This window comes from Oncorhynchus keta, chromosome 25 (genome assembly GCF_023373465.1).
Source record: "Oncorhynchus keta strain PuntledgeMale-10-30-2019 chromosome 25, Oket_V2, whole genome shotgun sequence".
NCBI classification, from domain to species: domain Eukaryota; kingdom Metazoa; phylum Chordata; class Actinopteri; order Salmoniformes; family Salmonidae; genus Oncorhynchus; species Oncorhynchus keta.
In genome coordinates, this window is record NC_068445.1 from 17388173 (window position 1) to 17408976 (window position 20804).

At 46.6% G+C, this 20804-nt stretch overlaps 1 pseudogene; it reads right to left on the reverse strand.

Moving 5' to 3' along the window:
• Positions 1 to 4799: 4799 nt before the first annotated feature.
• LOC118357855 (cGMP-dependent protein kinase 1-like) overlaps positions 4800 to 20804 on the reverse strand; it is a 30575-nt pseudogene continuing 14570 nt past the window's right edge.

Below are 20804 nucleotides of genomic sequence, written 5' to 3' on the forward strand. Positions count from 1 at the left end.
AATTTGCAAAACGTACAATATGTTACAAATTTTCAAAAAGTACAATATGGTATGAATTTTCTAAATGTACCATATGGTACGAATTTGCAATATGTATGATATCTTATGAATTCCAGCTAGGTGGCTAACGTTAGCTAGCTCACTAATGTTAGCTAAACTAGGGGTTAGGGTTAAGGTTAGGTGTTAGGTTAAAGGGTGGTTAGCTTCACCTGGAATGATTTTCCAACAGTCTTCAAGGAGTTCCCACATATGCTGAGCACTTGTTGGCTACTTTTCCTTCACTCTGCAGTCCAACTCATCCCAAACCATCTCAACTGGGTTGAGGTCGGGTGATTGTGGAGGCCAGGTCATCTGATGTAGCACTCCACCACTATCCTTCTTGGTCAAATAGCACTTACACAGCCTGGAGGTGTGTTGGGTCATTGTCCCTTTAAAAAGAAAAATGATAGCCCACTAAGAGCGAACCAGATAGGATGCGTATGGCTGCAGAATGCAGTGGTAGCCATGCTGGTTAAGTGTGCCTTGAATTCTAAATAAATCACAGATGGTGTCACCAGCCAAGCATGCTTCCCGGTGGGAACCACACATGCGGAGATTATCCGTTCACCTACTCTGCGTCTCACAAAGACACAGAGGATGGAAGCAAAAATCTCAAACTTGGACTCATCAGACTAAAGGACAGATTTCCACCGGTCTAATGTCCATTGCTCGTGTTTCCTGGCCCAAACAAGTCTCCTCTTCTTATTGATGTCCTTTAGTAATGGTTTCTTTGCAGCAATTCGACCATGAAGGCCTGGTTCACGCAGTCTCTGAACAGTTGATGTTGAGATGTGTCTGTTACTTGAACTCTGTGAAGCATTTATTTGGGCTGCAATCTGAGGTGTAGTTAACTCTAATTAAACATATCCTCTGCAGCAGAGGTAACTATGGCTCTTCCTTTCCTGTGGTGGTCCTCATGAGAGCCAGTTTCATCATAGCCCTTGATGGTTTTAGCAACTGCACTTAAAGAAACTTTCAAAGTTCTTACAATTTTCCGCATTGACTGACCTTCATATCTTAAAGTAACGATAGACTGTCGTTTCTCTTTGCTTATTTGGGCTGTTCTTGCCATACTATGGACTTGGTCTTTTACCAAATAGGGCTATATTATGTATACCCCCTACCTTGTCACAACACTGATTGGCTCAAATATATTAAGAAGGAAAGAAATTCCACAAATTAACTTTTAACAAGGCACATCTGTTAATTGAAATGCATTCCAGGTGACTGCCTCATGAAGCTGGTTGAGAGAATGCCAAGAGTGTGCAAAGCTTTCATCAAGGCAAAGGGTGGCTACTTTGAAGAATCTCAAATATATAATATAATTTGATTTGTTTAACACTTTTTTGATTACTGAATGATTCCATATGTGTTATTTCATAGGTTTGATGTTTTCACTATTATTCTACAATGTAGAACATTGTCAAAATAAAGAAAAACCCTGGAATGAGTAGGTGTTTCCAAACTCTTCACTGGTACTGTATATATTATATATAAAGTACATTCAGAAAGTATTCAGACCATTTTGTTCACATTTTGTTACTTTACAGCCTTATTCTAAAATGGAAAACTGAAATAGCACCTTTGGCAGAGACTACAACCTCAAGTCTGCTTGGGTATGACGCTACAAGCTTGGCACCCCTGTATTTGGGGAGTTTCTCCCATTCTTCTCTGCAGATCCTCTCAAGCTCTGTCAGCTTGGATGGGGAGCATCGCTGCAAAGGTATTTCCAGGACTCTCCAGAGATGTTCGACTGGCTTCAAGTTCGGGCTCTGGCTGGGTCACTCAAGGACATTCAGAGACTTATTGTGAAGCCACTCCCGCGTTGTCTTGGCTGTGTGCTTAGGGTCATTTTCCTGTTGGAAGGTGAACCTTGCCCCCAGTCTGAGGTCCTGAGCGCTCTGGAACATGTTTTCATCAAGGAACTCTCTGTACATTGCTCCGTTCATCTTTCCCTTGACACTAACTAGTCTTCCAGTCCCTTCCGCGGAAAAACATCCCCACAGCATGATGTTACCACCACCATGCTTCACCGTAGGGATGGTGGCAGGTATCTTCCAGACGTGACGCTTAGCATTCAGGCCAAAGAGTTCAATCTTGATTTCATCAGACCAGAGAATCTTGTTTCTCATTATCTCAGAGTACTTTAGGTGCATTTTGGCAAACTCCAAGCGGGCTGTCATGTGCCTTTTACTGAGGAGTGGCTTCTGTCTGGCCACTCTACCATAAAGGCCCGATTTGGTGGAGTGCTGCAGAGATGGTTGTCCTTCTGGAAGGTTCTCCCATCTCCAGCGAGGAACTCTGGAACTCTGTCAGAGTGACCATCGGGTTCTTGGTCACCTCCCTGACCAATGCCTTTCTCCTCCGATTTCTCAGTTTGGCTGGGCAGCTAGCTCTAGGAAGAGTCTTGGTGGTTCCAAACTTCTTCCATTTAAGAATGATGGTGGCCACTGTGTTCTTGGGGACTTTCAGTGCTGCAAATGTTTTTTGGTGCCCTTCCCCAGATCTGTGCCTCGACACAATCCGGTCTCAGAGCTCTACGGACAATTCCTTTGACCTCATGGCTTGGTTTTTGCTCTGACATGCACTGTCAACTGTGGGACCTTATAGAGACAGGTGGGTGCCTTTCCAAATCTTGTCCAATCAATTGAATTTACCACAGGTGGACTCCAATCAAGTTGTAGAAACATTTCAAGGATGATCAATGGAAACAGGATGTACCTGAGCTCAATTTCGAGTTTCATAGCAAAGGGTCTGAATAATTATGTAAATAAGTTATTTGTATTTGTATTTATTTTTTGCAAACATTTCTAAAAACCTGTTTCACTTTGTCATTATGGGGTATTGTGTGTAGATTGATGAGGATTTTTTTTTAATGCATTTTAGAATAAGGCTGTAATGTAAAAAAAATGTGGAAAATGGGAAGGGCTTCAAATACATTCAGATTGCACTGCATATATCAGGCCATGTATAGTGAACTCGTACACATTGTAAATATGAAAATAGAATAGAGTCGTGTATGTCAATATCAGACTGCAAACATGACCAATGGCATAACATCTCATCTATATGTAAATTCAACCAAGCAATAGGAATACATAAACATCAAATGCACATTTATGCATTGGCAAATGGATCCATAACCAACCCTGTTGCATAGTAATGTGAATAACTGAGGATTAATAAGGGAAGCAGTCATGGACAGTCATTACCATCATGGGAATTGTATTAATTGTTTTATTCTGTGTTGCTATTGCATTCATCCCACATAATGCATAGTGCATTTAATGTTTAAAAAAAATCAAAACCGAAAATCTTTATTATTTTTTAATAATTGAACCCGAAACGACCTCAAAAAGCACTAATCGCTCAGCACTACTCTCCTCGCCACCTGTTCTTGCAGTGAGGAATTGCCATTTTCAGATAATGTTTTTTGTAACTTATCTAAAAAATAATAGCTGTCTGGAGCACAAAAAAGCATCAGTAGCAGTTTGCAAATCAGGGAGTTAAATGATCGGCTCTGTCACAGATACAATTTCGTTCCCGACGTTCACCAAAAAGATCCGTTCGAAAACAGCAGTTCGTTCGCGAACGAACCATCACTACCAGTGTGTCAACTCAGCCCTGCCCAGGCTGTGCATTCCAACAACATGGGACAACTTTCAACACGTTGCCCGTGGTTTCCATAGACAGACATAGACTTCAAGATTACGGCAAAGCAGACACATAGGGACATTTAGCCAGACATGATTTATAGTGACTATACAGACTATACAAAATTAGGAATTCCAAAGAACTCAAGCTAAACATGGGTTTGGTTCAGCCTTTGTTTTGGGGAAAAGAACGACCACCATAATTGTGCAGTTTTTTCACACCATAAACTACAATTAAAAGTACAGAGACGTGCTGAAGTACATGTATATCCTTCCTTGAAACTGACTTTTTTTGACCATGCATTGTAAAGTTTAGAATATTGTGTTTTTTAGTTACTGTGTGGATATTGGAGTTTTGCCCAATGCTGTAGCTAGCAAAACAAAAGGGCACAATGTGACAACTAAAACCATTTTGGTGAGGTCGGAGAGGTGAGGTCGAAAATCGTATTTCTGTCCTATCCATGCCAAATATATAAATCAACATGCATCATCTTCAGAACCGACACCGCTGTCTCTCTATCTCCATTGACATAAAATGCAGCAGGACAATTCAAAATTGTCAAAACATTTCAATGCATGTATCGAATGGAAATGATGAACAGGTTAAAACAGTGTATTGCACTTAAGCCACGATGGGTAGGCTACTTTGTATCCAATAATAGTGTCACTACTAGTGCGTTACAATTACATACTGTAGCTTATTTCTAGCGAGTACATAACTTTCCCCATGCCTTTAAAGAAATCGTTTTACAAGTTTCGAGTTACCGCCTCTTACCTGAGTAAAATGTAGATCACCAATGTTCTTCAAATTGTGTTCCCCTACTTCAGCATGAGAAGCGAAATACTCACCCGCCACCACATGCCAAAGTGTTACCCCATGCTACACACTAACCACCCCTCTTCTTTGACTGACGTCAGCTTGAAAAAAAGTATCGTGAGAGAGAGAATAAGCTATTGAACGAGTAAAGCGCGTTACACTGTAACTAAATAAATGCTGGAGGTAATTACATTTTTCTATTAATTAAAGTGCTCTAAAACATCCTATGATTTAACAACCAGATGTTGAATGCATTCACATGATGAAGCTCAGATTATGTATTTGTCTATTTACAAATAATCAGATATTGTGCCTTTGTGAAGTCATTCCCAGTTGAAACATTCAAATCACCTGAAAGAAAGAACAAGATAACAAACCTGCTGCTCCATAGATGACAGTGCCACAGTCTGATGTTTCCATCTTTTTTTTTTAACTAGGCAAATCAGTTGAGAACAAACTCATATTTACAATGAAGACCTACCACAGTCAAACCCAGACGACGCTGGGCCAATTGTGCTCCTCCCTATGGGACTCCCAATCACAGCCAGATGTGATGCAGCTAGGATTTGAACCAGGGACTGCAGTGACGTCTCTTGCACTGAAATGTAGTGCCTTAGACCGCTGCACCACTCAGGAACCCATTTCAGCCATCTTACTTGTGCTTCTTGTTGTCCTTGGACCCATTTCTATGATTCCCAAGTCTCTACGGGGTTGTTCCTGAGAGGCCTGGACAGAGAGACATCATGACACACAACAGTATGCAGTCATTGTTATATGGCTTAGCTGTGTTACACCTGCAGAGCTTCTTGATCAGATTTGAGGCACTCTTACTGATGGTTTTAGGGAATTCAACCAGATCAATCCCACGGATGGTAGCTGTGAACGTATTCATAGGATCAGGGCAACAGAATGGTAGACTGGAAAGGTAAAGATTGAGAGGGGACATGAAGTAGAATGACTTCGAGATGACAGAGAACAAAACATGGGAAATAGACTATAGACTATTTAATAATATTACCTTCCACTCAGCAGCTCAAATACGAAGACGGCCAGAGACCAGAGATCTACAGATACACTGTGGCCCTTGTTTAGGATTATCTCAGGGGCAACATAGCCAGGTGTGCCACAGAACGTCCACATTTTCTTACCCAAGTCCACTTTCTTAGCAGAACCATACCTCACCTGTAACGACTCTCCTCTTCGTCTGATGATGATGAATAGGAATCATCGGACCAACACCCAGCGTGGTTCATCGTAAATTTAATGAAATAAACTGAACACTGAATGACAAAAACAACAAAAGAGAATGAACGAGACCAAAACAGTTCTGTCTGGAATATAAAGACAGAAAACAACTACCCACAAACACAGGCGGGAACAGGCTACCTAAGTATGGTTCTCAATCAGAGACAACGATAGACAGATGCCTCTGATTGGGAACCATACCAGGCCAAACACATAGAAGTACAAAACATAGAATGCCCACCCCAACTCACGCCCTGCCCAAACCAAAATAGAGACATAAAAAAGGAACTCAGGTCAGGACCCCACCCCCCCCAAAGGTGCGGACTCTGGCCGCAAAACCTGAATCAATAGGGGAGGGTCTGGGTGGGCATTTCACCGCTGTGGCGGCTCTGGTGCGGGACGTAGACCCCCACTCCACCTTAGTCTAGTCCCACTTAGGTGGCGCCCCTGGAGTGGCGACCCTCGGACTGGCAGGAGACTCTGGCGGCGCCGGACAGGCGGGCGGCTCTGGCGGCTCCGGAGTGACGGGCTGCTCTGGTGGTTCCGGACAGATGGGCGGCTCTGGCGGCTCCGGACAGACGGGCGGCTCTGGCGGCACCGGACAGATGGGCGGCTCTGGCAGCTCTCCGGACAGACGGGCGGCTCTGGCAGCTCCGGACAGGAGGGCGGCTCTGGCAGCTCCGGACAGGAGGGCGGTTCTGGCAGCTCCGGACAGGAAGGCGGCTCGGGCAGCTCCGGACAGGAGGGAGACTTGGTTCTAGGAGCAGGCACAGGACTTACCAGGCTGGGGAGACATACAGGCAGCCTCTTCCTTGGCCGACTGACTGGATGCACTGAGCCGAGCAACGAGCCTGAACAACCCATCCTGGCTAGATAGCCCCTGTAGCCAGGTAAGTGCGGAGAGTTGGAACAGGCCACAATGGGCTGTGCTGGCGAAACGGGGACACCGCACGTAGGGCTGGTGCCATATAACCCGGGCCGAGGAGACGCACTGGAGACCAGATGCACTGAGCCAGCTTCATCCCTCCTGGCTCGATGCCCACTCTAGCCCGGCCGATTCGAGGAGCTGCGATGTAACGTACAGGGCTGTGAACGTGCACTGGAGACACCGTGCACGCCACCGCATAACACGGTGCCTGACCAGTACAACGCCCCACCCGGTAAGCACGGGGAGTTGGCTCAGGTCTCGTACCTGACTCCGCCAATCTCCCCGTGTGCCACCCCCCAAACAATTCTGGGGCTGCCTCTCGTGCACTTTTCCTCGAGCCAACTCCTCGTAGCGTCGCCGCTCCACTTTGACTGCCTCCAGCTCCTCTTTAGGACGACAATACTCTCCCAGCTATGCACATGGTCCCTTGCCGTCCAAGATTTCCTCCCATGTCCAGGAGTCGATTCTTCCACGCTGCTTGGTCCTATGGTGGTGGGTAGTTCTGTAACGACTCTCCTCTTCGTCTGATGATGAGGAATAGGAATCATCGGACCAACACACAGCGTGGTAAGTGTTCATCGTAAATTTAATGAAATTAACTGAACACTGAATGACAAAAACACCAAAGAGAATGAACGAGACCGAAACAGTTCTGTCTGGTACAGAATACAAAGACAGAAAACAACTACCCACAAACACAGGTGGGAACAGGCTACCTACCAGGCCAAACACAAACCAGGCCAAACACATAGAACAAAACATAGAATGCCCACCCCAACTCAAGCCCTGACCAAAACAAAATAGAGACATAAAAAACTAAGGTCAGGACGTGAAACCACCTAGGAAAGGCAAAGGACAATGAAGTTATGAATATTGTCACACCCTGATCTGTTTCACCTGTCTTTGTGATTGACTCCACCCCCCCTCCAGGTTGTCACCCATTATCTTCCCCATTATCCCCTGTGTATTTATACCTGTGTTCTCTGTTTGTCTGTTGCCAGTTCGTTTTGTTTCGTCAAGCCTACCAGCATTTTTCCCTCTGTGTCTGTCTCTCGATTATTCCTGTTTTCTAGTTTTTCCGGTTTTGACCTTTTCTGCCTGCCCTGACCCTGAGCCTGCCTGCCATCCTGTACCTTTGCCCACCTATCTGGATTACTGACCTCTGCCTACCCTGAGCCTGCCTGCCGTCCTGTACCTTTGCCCCACCTTTCTGGATTACTGACCACTGCCTGTCGTTTGCACGCCCCTGTTGGATTAATAAATTGTTATTCATTCAAAGTTGTCTGCATCTGGGACTTACCTGAAACGTGATAAATATGGATTTTCGGTATCTCAATGGATCTATAACATAGATTTTCCAAAGTGAAACAGTTCTATGTATGATAATATAACTGTAACCTTTGGACGTATTGTATTTGTTTGTGTAACCATGTACGAAATTGACAATTACTATATTATTATAAGGATGCCCCCTTTATTCATCTTTTGTGGATTAAAAATGCATCAGATGGAGCTGGAGTCTTTAAGTTACCACTTTGGCTTATCCGCACTGGCCCAGAACTACATTGTCATGCTTCAGGTCCCTGTAGATGATATTGTTGTGGTGCAAGAAGATGAGGGCCTCAACAACACAGGCAGTGTAAAAACATGTGCTTCTGTCATCAAACGAGCCTCTGAAATGTAGAAGCAAGAGCACAATAGTGATCAGAAAGTTTCATGGGATATTCCGATGTTGTTCCCTAGGAGAAGTATTCAAATCCTATCAATTCAGTTATAAAATCCATACTGTAAAATATACAAACATAATATGAAAACAGTACTGCCGTTATCAGTACCTGTTATTCAGTAGACTCCAGAGCTCACCACCTAGACAAGCTTCGGCCAGCATGTACAAGCACTTCGCATCTTCGAAGGTACGGTGTAGCCTAGCAGTGGCAAAGGAGACACAGGTATTGTCCAGTTGATAAGCATATAGTGAGTTCACCAGTCTTAAATAAGGGCAGGGATTCAATCCAATCGTAGGTTATAGACATTGTGGTTTTGTCACGGTCTTCCTCCTCTTCATCTGAAGAGTATGGTTCTCAATCAGAGGCAGGTGTCATTAGTTGTCTCTGATTGAGAATCATACTTAGGTAGCCTGGGTTGCACTGTTTGTTTGTGGGTAATTGTCTATGTTAGTGGCTTGTGTCAGCACAGGTCTCATTTGTAGCTTCACGGTCGTCATTGGTTTATTGTTTTTGTTACTCTTTTGTATAGTGTTGCAGTGTTCAGTGTTCTCTTTATTAAAATTCACTATGAACACATACCACGCCGCATTTTGGTCCTCTGATCCTTCTCGCCTCTCCTCTTCAGATGAAGAGGAGGAACACCGTGACAGAATCACCCACCAATCAAGGACCAAGCGGCGTGGTAAAAGACAGCGACGACAGCAGCAGCAGCAGCAGCAGCAGCAGCAGCAGCAGCAGCAGCAGCAACAACAGCGGCCAGCATCACAGGAATCAAGCCAGGGCGTATGGTGCCTGCTTATGGTGCCTGGTGCCTGCTGGCGTATGGTGCCTGCCGGTCGCCGGTACGCAGTTTTGGTCCAGGGTATCCTGCACCGGCTCTGCGTGCTGTGTCTCCGGGGCACTGGGAGGGTGCAGTGCGTCCTCTGCTTGCTCTCCGCTCGTGCCGTGCAAATGTGGGAGTGGAGCCTAAGGGAGAGGTGCGTGTAGTTGTGCCTGCACTCTGGAGGGTCCGGGCTAGAGTAGTTGTCCAGCCTGGGGAAGTGGTGCCAAGGTTGCGCACCAGAGCTCCAGTGCTCCCCCACAGCCCGGTCCTTCAGGTGCCTCCTCCTAACACCAAGCCTCCTGAAGGTCTCCCCAGCCTGGTGGTTCCTGTGGCAGCCCCACGCACCAGGCTGTTTCTCTGTCTCCTCCCTGCAGGTGGTCCTGCCTGTCCGGCGCTGCTGCCGGAGTCTCCCGCCTGTCCGGCGCTGCTGCCGGAGTCTCCCGCCTGTCCGGCGCTGCTGTCGGAGTCTGAGGCGCCAGAGCCCCTCAGCCCAGAGGCGCCAGAGCCCCTCAGCCCAGAGGCGCCAGAGACCCGCCCCTCTGTCCCGAGCTTCCGTCCCTCTGTCCCGAGCTGCCCCTCTGTCCCAAGCTGCCCCTCTGTCCATTGAGAAGAGTTGCCATGGTTAGGAGGCCACTGAGGCGGACAATGAGGCGGACTAAGAAAATGGTGAAGTGGGGTCCGCGTCCCGCACCATCGCCGCCAGCGCGGACAGACGCCCACCCAGACCCTCCCCTATAGGTTAAGGTTTTGCGGCCGGAGTCCGCACCTTTGGGGGGGTACTGTCACGTTCTGACCTTTATTTCCTTTGTTTTGTATTTATTTAGTATGGTCAGGGCGTGAGTTGGGTGGGCAGTCTATGTTTGATTTTCTATGATTTGGGATTATTCTTTAAAAGTGCCTTCCTCACCATCTTAAATAGGCATGCCCCATTCAAAAAATGTAGAACCAGGAATAGATATAGCCCTTGGTTCACTCCAGACCTGTCTGCCCTTGACCAGCACAAAAACATCCTGTGGCGTTCTGCATTAGCATCGAATAGCCCCCGTGATATGCAACTTTTCTGGGAAGTAAGGAACCAATATACACAGGCAGTTAGGAAAGCCAAGGTTAGCTTTTTTAAACAGAAATTTGCATCCGGCAGAACAAACTCAAAAAAGGTTCTGGGACACTGTAAAGTCCATGGAGAATAAGAGCACCTCCTCCCAACTACCCACTGCTCTGAGGCTAGGAAACACTGTTACAACCGACAAATCCACTATAATTGAGAATTTCAATATGCATTTCTCTACGGCTGGCCATGCTTTCCACCTGGCTAGCCCTACCCCGGTCAACTGCCCGGCACCCTCCACAGCAACCCGCCCAAGCCCCCACCATTTATCCACCCATATCCAGATAGCTGATGTTCTGAAAGAGCTGCAAAATCTGGACCCCTAGAAATCAGCCGGGCTAGACAATCTGGACCCTCTCTTTCTAAAATTATCTGCCGAAATTGTTGCAACCCCTATTACTAGCCTGTCATATCGTCTGAGATTCCCAAAGATTGGAAAGCTGCCGCGGTCATCCCCCTCTTCAAAGGGGGATACACTCTAGACCCAAACTGCTACAGACCTAAATCTATCCTACCCTGTCTTTATAAGGTCTGTATTCATCGACCTGGCCAAGGCTTTCGACTCTGTCAATCACCACATTCTTATTAAAGGCACATTACATCCCGCTTGGAGTTTGCCAAAGGACCCCTAAAAATTCTCAGACCATGATAAACAAGATTCTCTGGTCTGATGAAACCAAGATTGAACTCTTTGGCCTACCTATAAGCCAAGCGTCACACCTGAAGGAAATCTGGCACCACCCCTACAGTGAAGCATGGTGGTGGCAGCATCATGCTTTGGGGATGTTTTTCAGCGTCAGGGACTGGGAGACTAGTCAGGATCGAAAGAAAGATACAGAGAGATCCTTGATTAAAACCTGCTCAGACTGGGGCTAAGGTTCACCTTCCAACACTACAATGACCCTAAGCACACAGCCAAGACAATGCAGGAGTGGCTTCAGGACAAGTCTCTGAATGTCCTTGAGTGGCCTGGCCGGAGCCCGGACTTGAACCCAATCTAACATCTCTGGAGAGACCTAAAAAAAGCTGTGCCTCGACCCTTCCCATCCAACCTGACAAAGCTTGAGAGGATCTGCAGAGAAGAATGGGAGTGTCATACCCAAGAAGAATTAAGGCTGTAATCGCTGCCAAAGGTGCTTCAACAAAGTACTGAGTAAAGGGTCTGAGTAAACTCCCCATAGCACTCACGTCAGTAGCCATGAAGTGCTTTGAAAGGCTGGTCATGGCTCATATCAACACCATCATGCCAGAAACACTAGACCCACTCCAATTCGCATACCGCCCCAACAGATCCACAGATGACGTAATCTCAATCGCACTCCATACTGCCTGTTTCCACCTGGACAAAAGGAACATCTATGTGAGACTGCTGTTCATTGACTACAGCTCAACGTTCAACACCATAGTGCCCACAATTTTCATCACTAAGCTAAGGACCCTGGGACTAGACACCTTCCTCTGCAACTGGATCCTGGACTTCCTGACGGGCCGCCCCCAGGTGGTAAGGGTAGGCAATAACACGTCTGCCATGCTGATCCTCAACACTGGGGCCCCTCAGGGGTGCATGCTCAGTCCCCTCCTTTACTCCCTGTTCACCCATGAATGCGTGGCCAAACACAACTCCAACACCATCATTAAGTTTGCTGACGACACAACAGTGTCCCTGTGTCCCTGATCCCTGAGAACGATGAGACAGCCTGTATGAAGAAGGAAAGAGATCTGGTAGTGTGGTGCCAGGACAATAATCTCACCCTCAATGTTAGCAAGACAAAGGTGCTGATTGTGGACTACAGGAAAAGGCGGGCCGAACAGCCCCCCATTAACATGACGAGCCTGTTGTGGAGTGGGTCGAGAGTTTCAAGTTCCTTGGTGTCCACATTGCCAATGAACTATCATGGTCCAAATACACCAAGACAGTCGTGAAGAGGGCACGACAACTCCCTTTTCCCTTCAAGAGACTGAAAATATTTGGCTTGGGCCCTCAGATTCTCAAAAAGTTATACAGATGCACCATCGAGAGCATCCTGACCGGTTACATCACCGACTGGTATGGCAACTGCTCGGCATCTGACCGTAAGGCGCTACAGAGGGTAGTGCGTACGGCCCAGTACATCACTGGGGCCAAGCTTCTTGCCATCCAGGACCTACTGTATATACTGCACGGTGTCAAAGGAAATTGTCAAAGACTCCAGTCATGCAAGTCAGACTGTTCTCTCTGCTACCACACGGCAAGCGGTACCAGAGCGCCAAGTCTAGGACCAAAAGGCTCCTTAAAACCTCTTAAGGATCATCCCCTTTTTTCCCAATTTTTGCCGAGAGGGACATACCCAAATCTAACTGCCTGTAGCTCAGGCATTGATGTAAGGATATGCATATTCTTGATAGCATTTGAAAGGGAACACTTTGAAGTTTGTGGAAATGTGAAATGAATGTAGGAGAATATAACACATTAGATCTGGTAGTATAAATTTAAAAGAAAAAAACAACTGTAACAACTTTTTTGTACCATCATCCTTGAAATGCAAGAGAAAGGTCACACAGGTAATGTAGATGGAGTCCACAAGAGGGCAACAGGTGTATGTGCAAAGTTTCAGACTGATAAATTCAAGAATGAGCAAGCTACATGACATTTAGTATGAAGTCACCTAGGTGTCCTTCACGATTTGGCCAAATGTACCCAAGTGGGCGAATTGGTAAATTGATCCATTTTCAAGAATATAACTATAGAAAACATAAAAAATGCTATGCTAATAAAAAAACAAGTTTACACACTCCCAGGAATGTCATACATTATGGATCATTAGCTTCCCTCCATAAAATGTACTAACAAGAGATGCAACAAGAATGCTGATCCAATGTCTCCAAACACAGAAGGGAAATATTTAAGAAAAGGGCTAAGTTAGCAGCCAACACTGATCTAATGTCATAAGAAAACACATCACAAACCACACAAAGTAAAACATTTAAAAAAACACTATTTCCATTTAGAAACTTTTAGAACACCCTCCACACATCATTGTGCTGCTGGTCCCAAGTCCCAAGTCTCTTTCTGCTGTAAAGCACTTACCATCTTCTACTTGTAGGCTGGTTGGGTATTCACACCTCTAGATGGCCCGGGCGGGGGTTTGTTGTGGAGCCAGAGAGAGCAGCAATCAGACAAAGTGGGGGATGGGGGACTTGAATGTGGTCTCTTTGTCGTCAGTTTTTATTGAACCTTTATTTTGGCAATACATCAAATAAACAAGAACACATCTATAATCATATATTATATAGACTGGATAACACTATGGTAAATTAACATTTATTTAAGCTACATATGTTAACTGAGCTGGGCTTGGGTCAATGATAAGTCATTGTCTCAACTGTGGCAGGTAGCCAGTGGTTAGAGCGTTGGACTAGTAACTGAAAGGTTGCAAGATCAGGGTAGTTAACCCTGTCACGACTTCTGCCGAAGTCGTTGCCTCTCCTTGTACGGGCGGTGCTCGGCGTTCGACGTCACCGGTCTTCTAGCCATCATTGATCCTTTTTTTCATTTTCCATTGGTTTTGTCTTGTCTTCCCACATACCTGTTTTCAATCCCATTCATTACCTGTTGTGTATTTAACCCTCTGTTTCCCCTCATCTCTTTGTCAGAGATTGATTTGTTGTCAGTGTAGTGTGATTGTTTGTATAGGTGCGCGTCGGGTCTTCGTACCCATGTTTTGTTTGTTTGTTTGTTTGTTTGTTTGTTTGTTTGTTTGTTTGTTTGTTTGTACTTACATTTATTGTTATGGGGCATACTCGTGGAACTTTATTAAAATAATCCATATTTACACTCCATTAGACTCTCCTGCGCCTGACTTCCCTGCCACCTATTACACCTATGCGTGACAGAATCTCTGACCAATATATATGAAGTCAGCAGGAGAAGACACTATACCCATGGACCTGGAGAAACGCGTTCAGGAACAAGCAAGGGAGCTTAACTGTATCAGCTCTGTAATCTCCCGTGAACGTTTTTCCTCTCCGGAATCGAGGATCCATTTATCCCTACCCACGGGATACAACGGAGATACTGCCGGCTGCCAGGGTTTCCTCCTCAAGCTAAACTTATATCTAGCCACGGCCTCCCCAGTACCATCTGACCGTGAGAAGATGTGTGTAGAAGGGAGGATGCGGCGTTGGACCATTTTGAGGAGTTCACCCGCCAATTCCGGATAGTATTCGATCACCCACCTGAAGGCAAAGCAGCGGGTGAGCTCCTCTATCATCTGAGGCAGGAGACGAGGAGTGCACAGGATTTTGCTTTGGAATTTAGGACTTTGGCTGCCAGCGCTGGATGGAGCGACAGGGCCCTGATCGACCATTACCGTTGTAGTCTACGCGAGGACGTACGTAGGGAGCTGGCCTGTAGAGACACCACCCTCACCTTCGACCAGCTGGTGGACATGTCCATCAAGCTGGACAACATGCCGGCTACTCGTGGACGTCTAGATCGGGGTCTGGTTGTTCCATCCTCCCACACCCTCTCTCCCGAACCTATGGAATTGGGAGGGATGGTGCGCAGGGAGACCGGAGGGGGTTCCAGCTCGAGCACCATTCATGGTCGCAGAGGGCACACTGCTGGTCGGTGCCAGGTTGGTTCCTCTGGGAATAGAGAGGGCAGGCAGGGCATTCTGGCGTCACCCCAGGTGAGTAGGCACCATTCTCATCCAGAGCCCTCTGCTGCACTAATGTTTGTCTCTGTCTCTTTTCCTGATTTTTCACCGCATTCCCAGTATAAGGTGCTAGTTGATTCAGGTGCGGCTGGGAATTTCATTAATAAAAGTCTAGCTCATAGTTTAGGGATCCCTATTGTTCCTGTGGATATGCTTATCCCTATTCATACCTTAGATAGTCGACCATTAGGGTCAGGGTTTATCAGGGAGGTTACCGCACCTTTGTGTATGATAACGCAGGAGGGTCACAAGGAGAAGATTAGTCTTTTCCTTATTGATTCTCCTGCATATTCTGTGGTGCTAGGCCTACCCTCGTTAGTTTGTCATAACCCCACTGTTTCTTGGCCACAGAGGGCTCTCACGGGGTGGTCGCGAGATTGCTCAGGTAGGTGTTTAGGTGTTTCCGCATTCCCCCCGAATATGCCGATTTGGCTCTCGCCTTCTGTAAAAAGAAGGCGACTCAATTACCACCCCATCGACGGGGGGATTGTGCGATAGATCTCCTGGTAGACGCTGCATATCCTAAGAGTCACGTGTATCCCCTGTCGCAAGCGGAGACGAAGGCTATGGAGACATATGTCTCTGAATCCCTGCATCAGGGGTTCATTCAGCCATCCATTTCACCCGTCTCCTCGAGTTTCTTTTTTGTGAAGAAAAAGGATGGCGGTTTACGACTGTGCATTGATTATCGAGGTCTTAATAAAATCACAGTGAAATATAGCTACCCGCTACCTCTGATCAATATGGTTATTGGGTTAATGCACGGGGCACGTTTTTTCACAAAATTGGATCTCAGGAGTGCGTACAATCTGGTACGTATTAAAAAGGGTGATGAGTGGAAGACGGCATTTAGCACTACCTCAGGTCATTATGAGTACCTGGTCATGCCATATGGGTTGATGAATGCTCCATCAGTTTTCCTATCATTTGTAGATGAGATCTTCAGGGACCTGCACGGGCAGGGTGTAGTGGTGTATATCGATGATATTCTGATATACTCTGCTACACAGCGCCGAGCATGTGTCCCTGGTGCGCAGGGTGCTTGGTCGCCTGTTGGAGCATGATCTATATGTCAAGGCTGAGAAATGCTTGTTTTTCCAACAATCCATCTCCTTCCTAGGGCATCGGATTTCCACTTCAGGACCACGGTAAAGGAGTTTTTTGGGGTTTTCCAATTACTACCGGAGGTTTATCCGGGGTTTTGGTCAGGTGGCAGCTCCCATTACCTCACTGCTAAAGGGGGGCCCGGTGCGCTTGCAGTGGTCGGCTGAGGCGAACAGGGCTTTTGAGCACCTGAAGACTCTGTTTACCTCGGTGCCTGTGCTGGCTCATCCGGATCCCTCTTTGCCATTCATAGTGGAGGTGGACGCATCCAAAGCTGGGATAGGAGCAGTGCTCTCTCAGCGTTTGGGTACGCCACTGAAGCTTCGCCCCTGTGCTTTCTTTTCGAAGAAGCTCAGCCCAGCGGAGCGAAACTATGATGTGGGGAACCGAGAGCTGTTAGCTGTAGTAGAAGCCTTGAAGGTGTGGAGGCATTGGCTTGTGGGGGCTAAACACCCTTCTCTCATCTGGACTGACCACCGCAATCTGGAGTACATCCGGCAGGCGAAGAGATTGAATCCTCGCCAGGCAAGGTGGGCCATGTTTTTCACTCGTTTTGTGTTTACTCTTTCTTACAGACCAGGCTCCCAGAAAGTTAAGGCAGACGCATTGTCTCGGCTGTATGACACAGAGGAGCGGTCCATGGATCCCACTCCCATACTCCCAGCTTCGTGTCTGGTGGCGCCGGTAGTGTGGGAGCTGGACGCGGACATTGAGCGGGCGTCACGTGCAGAGCCTTCTCCCCCTGAGTGTCCAGCTGGACGTCTGTACGTTCCATCTGCTGTCCGTGACCGATTGATATATTGGGCTCACACGTCACCCTCCTCTGGTCATCCTGGGATAGGTCGGACAATACGCTGTCTTGAAGGAAGGTACTGGTGGCCCACTTTAGCTAAGGATGTGAGGATTTATGTTTCTTCCTGTTCGGTGTGCGCCCAGTGCAAAACTCCTAGACACCTGCCCAGAAGTAAGCTACAACCTCTACCCGTTCCTCAACGGCCATGGTCGCACCTGTCGGTGGAATTATTTGACTGATCTTCCACCTTCACAGGGTTACACCACGATCCTGGTCGTTGTGGATCGGTTTTCAAAGTCCTGTCGTCTCCTCCCTTTGCCCGGTCTCCCTACGGCCTTACAAACTTCAGAGGCCCTGTTTACACACGTTTTCCGGCACTATGGGGTGCCCGAGGATATAGTGTCTGATCGGGGTCCCCAGTTCACATCAAGGGTCTGGAAGGCGTTCATGGAGCGTCTGGGGATCTCGGTTAGTCTTACCTCAGGTTTTCACCCCGAGAGTAATGGGCAGGTGGAGAGAGTTAACCAGGATGTGGGTAGGTTTCTGCGGTCTTATTGCCAGGATCGGCCAGGGGAGTGGGCGAAGTTCGTGCCCTGGGCAGAGATGGCTCAGAACTCGCTACGTCACTCCTCCACTAACCTTACTCCCTTTCAATGTGTATTAGGGTATCAGCCGGTTCTGGCTCCTTGGCATCAGAGCCAGACCGAGGCCCCTGCGGTGGACAATTGGTTTCGGCACGCTGAGGAAACCTGGGAGGCAGCCCACGTCCACCTTCAGCGTGCCATAAGGCGCCAGAAAATTGGCGCAGACCGTCGCCGCAGTGAGGCCCCAGTGTTCGCACCAGGTGACAGGGTCTGGCTCTCGACCCGATACCTGCTCCTTCGCCTGCTCTGCCGGAAGCTGGGTCCGCGGTTTGTGGGGCCGTTTAAAGTCCTGAGGAGAGTGAACGAGGTATGTTGTAGGTTACAACTACCCACTCATTACCGTATTAATCCCTCGTTCCATGTGTCTCTCCTCAAGCCGATGGTGGCTGGCCCACTCCAGGAGGCTGAAGTGCGTGATGTTCCTCCGCCTCCTCTAGACATCGAGGGGGTTCCGGCGTACTCTGTTCGATCCATTTTGGATTCGAGACGTCGGGCGAGGGGCCTTCAGTACCTCGTGGACTGGGAGGGGTACGGGCCAGAGGAGAGATGCTGGGTTCCGGTGGAGGACGTGTTAGATCCTTCCATGTTATCAGAATTCCACCGTCTCCATCCGGATCGCCCTGCACCTCACCCTCAGGGTCGTCCTGGAGGCCGGTGTCGACGTGCAGCTGGAGCCGCGCGTCAGGGGGGGGGGTACTGTCACGACTTCTGCCGAAGTCGTTGCCTCTCCTTGTTCGGGCGGTGCTCGGCGTTCGACGTCAGCGGTCTTCTAGCCATCATTGATCCTTTTTTTCATTTTCCATTGGTTTTGACTTGTCTTCCCACACACCTGTTTTCAATCCCATTCATTACCTGTTGTGTATTTAACCCTCTGTTTCCCCTCATGTCTTTGTCAGAGATTGATTTGTTGTCAGTGTAGTGTGATTGTTTGTATAGGTGCGCGTCGGGTCTTCGTACCCATGTTTTGTTTGTTTGTACATTTATTGTTATGGAGCATACTCGTGGAACTTTATTAAAAGACTCCATATTTACACTCCATTAGACTCTCCTGCGCCTGACTTCCCTGCCACCTATTACACCTATGCGTGACAAACCCACTGTTCCTAGGTCATCATTGAAACTAAAAATGTGTTTTTAACTGACTTGCCTAGATAAATAAAGGTAAAATACATATATATTTTTTAAACACAGCCTTATAATGCTGTGAAAGTATCCAGGGGACTTATATATAGTAAGGATCGCTACAGTATATTTGAGTTTAAAACCTGAATGTCAACTGACACCTAATTGAGCATTCTAAGATATTTGTCTAACCCTTTTATGTCATACTCTCTGCCATTTCTGGGAAGAACATCCTGTGCAACCATGAACTCCCTTTTTCACTAGAACCTCTTGCAGTCACAGTGAGTCAGACCACAGGAGAGGAAGCTTTATTGATGTTCTCTGGTGGCAACAAAGGGAAAAAGTCATTTCAAGTCAGCCAGGAGAACAAGGCCAGTGCCAAGCCAGGGAAAGGAATGGGTGGAGTGGATATGGAAGAAAGAACTGCTGAACTGTTGCTGTGAGAACGGTTATACAGAGAGAGGGAATTGGAGAGGGATTGACTGAAAGATAAAGGTGCTATACAATTAATCAGGAAAGCATCATTGCACTAAAAGAGAAAATGCACAGAGGAAAAGTGTATAGGAAACACTGTGAGGGAAAAAAAAACATTTCTCAATTCGCACAGATTCTTTCCATTTCGTCAACCTATTTCTTTGTGAATGCAAGTCAGATGTGAGCAGCAGAGGCTGAGCACAGACAGTGTAACAAGACTATAGCACACATTTAATTTTCCATTTAAAACATTTGTGGTGAAATTGATCAAACAATGTATAACCAAATAAAATGTGCTGATATACCATTTTACATATTAGCATACAGTAATTTCCATTTCCAAGGGCCGGGTATAAATAGTGGGAGCTCTGAGACAGGAGATGAGTTAAGCCATTTATGAGACAAAGCAAGACGTGTTTTGTAATCCCCACATCTCAGAGAGGAACGTGTGAAGCTGTGATGTTGTTTGAAAAAATATATTTTGATTAGAAATTCTAGAGTACTTCCCTCTGCACCAGATCTACTCAGCTGTGTATAGGCTGGTCTGTGATGGTTCTGCTCTCTTGAACAATAATTATTATGAAAAATCCATCCAAACACAGGAAAATTGTGAAAGGATTTCTGGATGACATTTTGTATTCACTTCAGCTATTATTACAATAGAATAGAACAACCACGCAACACAGCACTCCATGCACAACGCTCCAATACCTGTTATAGTGTAGGTGTGTGTGCAGTTGAACAGGAGTGCCAATTCCCCAAACATCCTTCGTCACCTCCATATTCCCTTCTATTAAACACACATTTAAACATAAAGACACAACGCAGCAAATACTAAATATATCATTATCAACTGAATACTAATCATAGTGTGGCAGAAGGCAGGGATGTTGCAGCATTATGTAGCGTGTGTGTACGCATGTGTGTCTTTACCTTTGTGCATGTTTACATTTTGTATGTGGGTGTTTACAGTTTTTTTTTCAATCACTCTGGTGCAATTTTCACAAGTACAGTACCAGTCAAAAGTTTGGACACACCTACTCATTCAAGGGTTTTTCTTAATTTGTACTATTTTCTACATTGTATAATAATAGTGATGACATCAAAACTATGAAATAGCATATATGGAATCATGTAGAATCCAAAAAAGTGTTAAACAAATCAAAATATGTTTCATATGTTAGACTCTTCAAAGTAGCCACCCTTTACCTTGATGACAGCTTTGAACACTCTTGGCATTCTTTCAACCAGCTTCATGAGGTATGCTTTTCCAACAGTCTTGAAGGAGTTCCCACATATGCTGAGCACTTGTTGGCTACTTTTCCTCCACTCTGCGGTCCAACTCATCCCAAACCCTCTCAATTGGGCTGAGGTCGGGTGATTGTGAAGGTCAGGTCATCTGATGCAGCACTCCATCACTCTCCTTGGTCAAGTAGCCTTACACAGCCTGGAGGTATGTTTTGGGTCATTGTCCTGTTGAAAACAAATGATAGTCCCACTAAGTGCAAACCAGATGGGATGACGTATCACTGCAGAATGCAGTGGTAGCCATGCTGGTTAAGTGGGCCTTCAATTATAAATAAATCACAGAAAGTTTCACAAGCAAAGCACCCCCACACCATCACCTCCT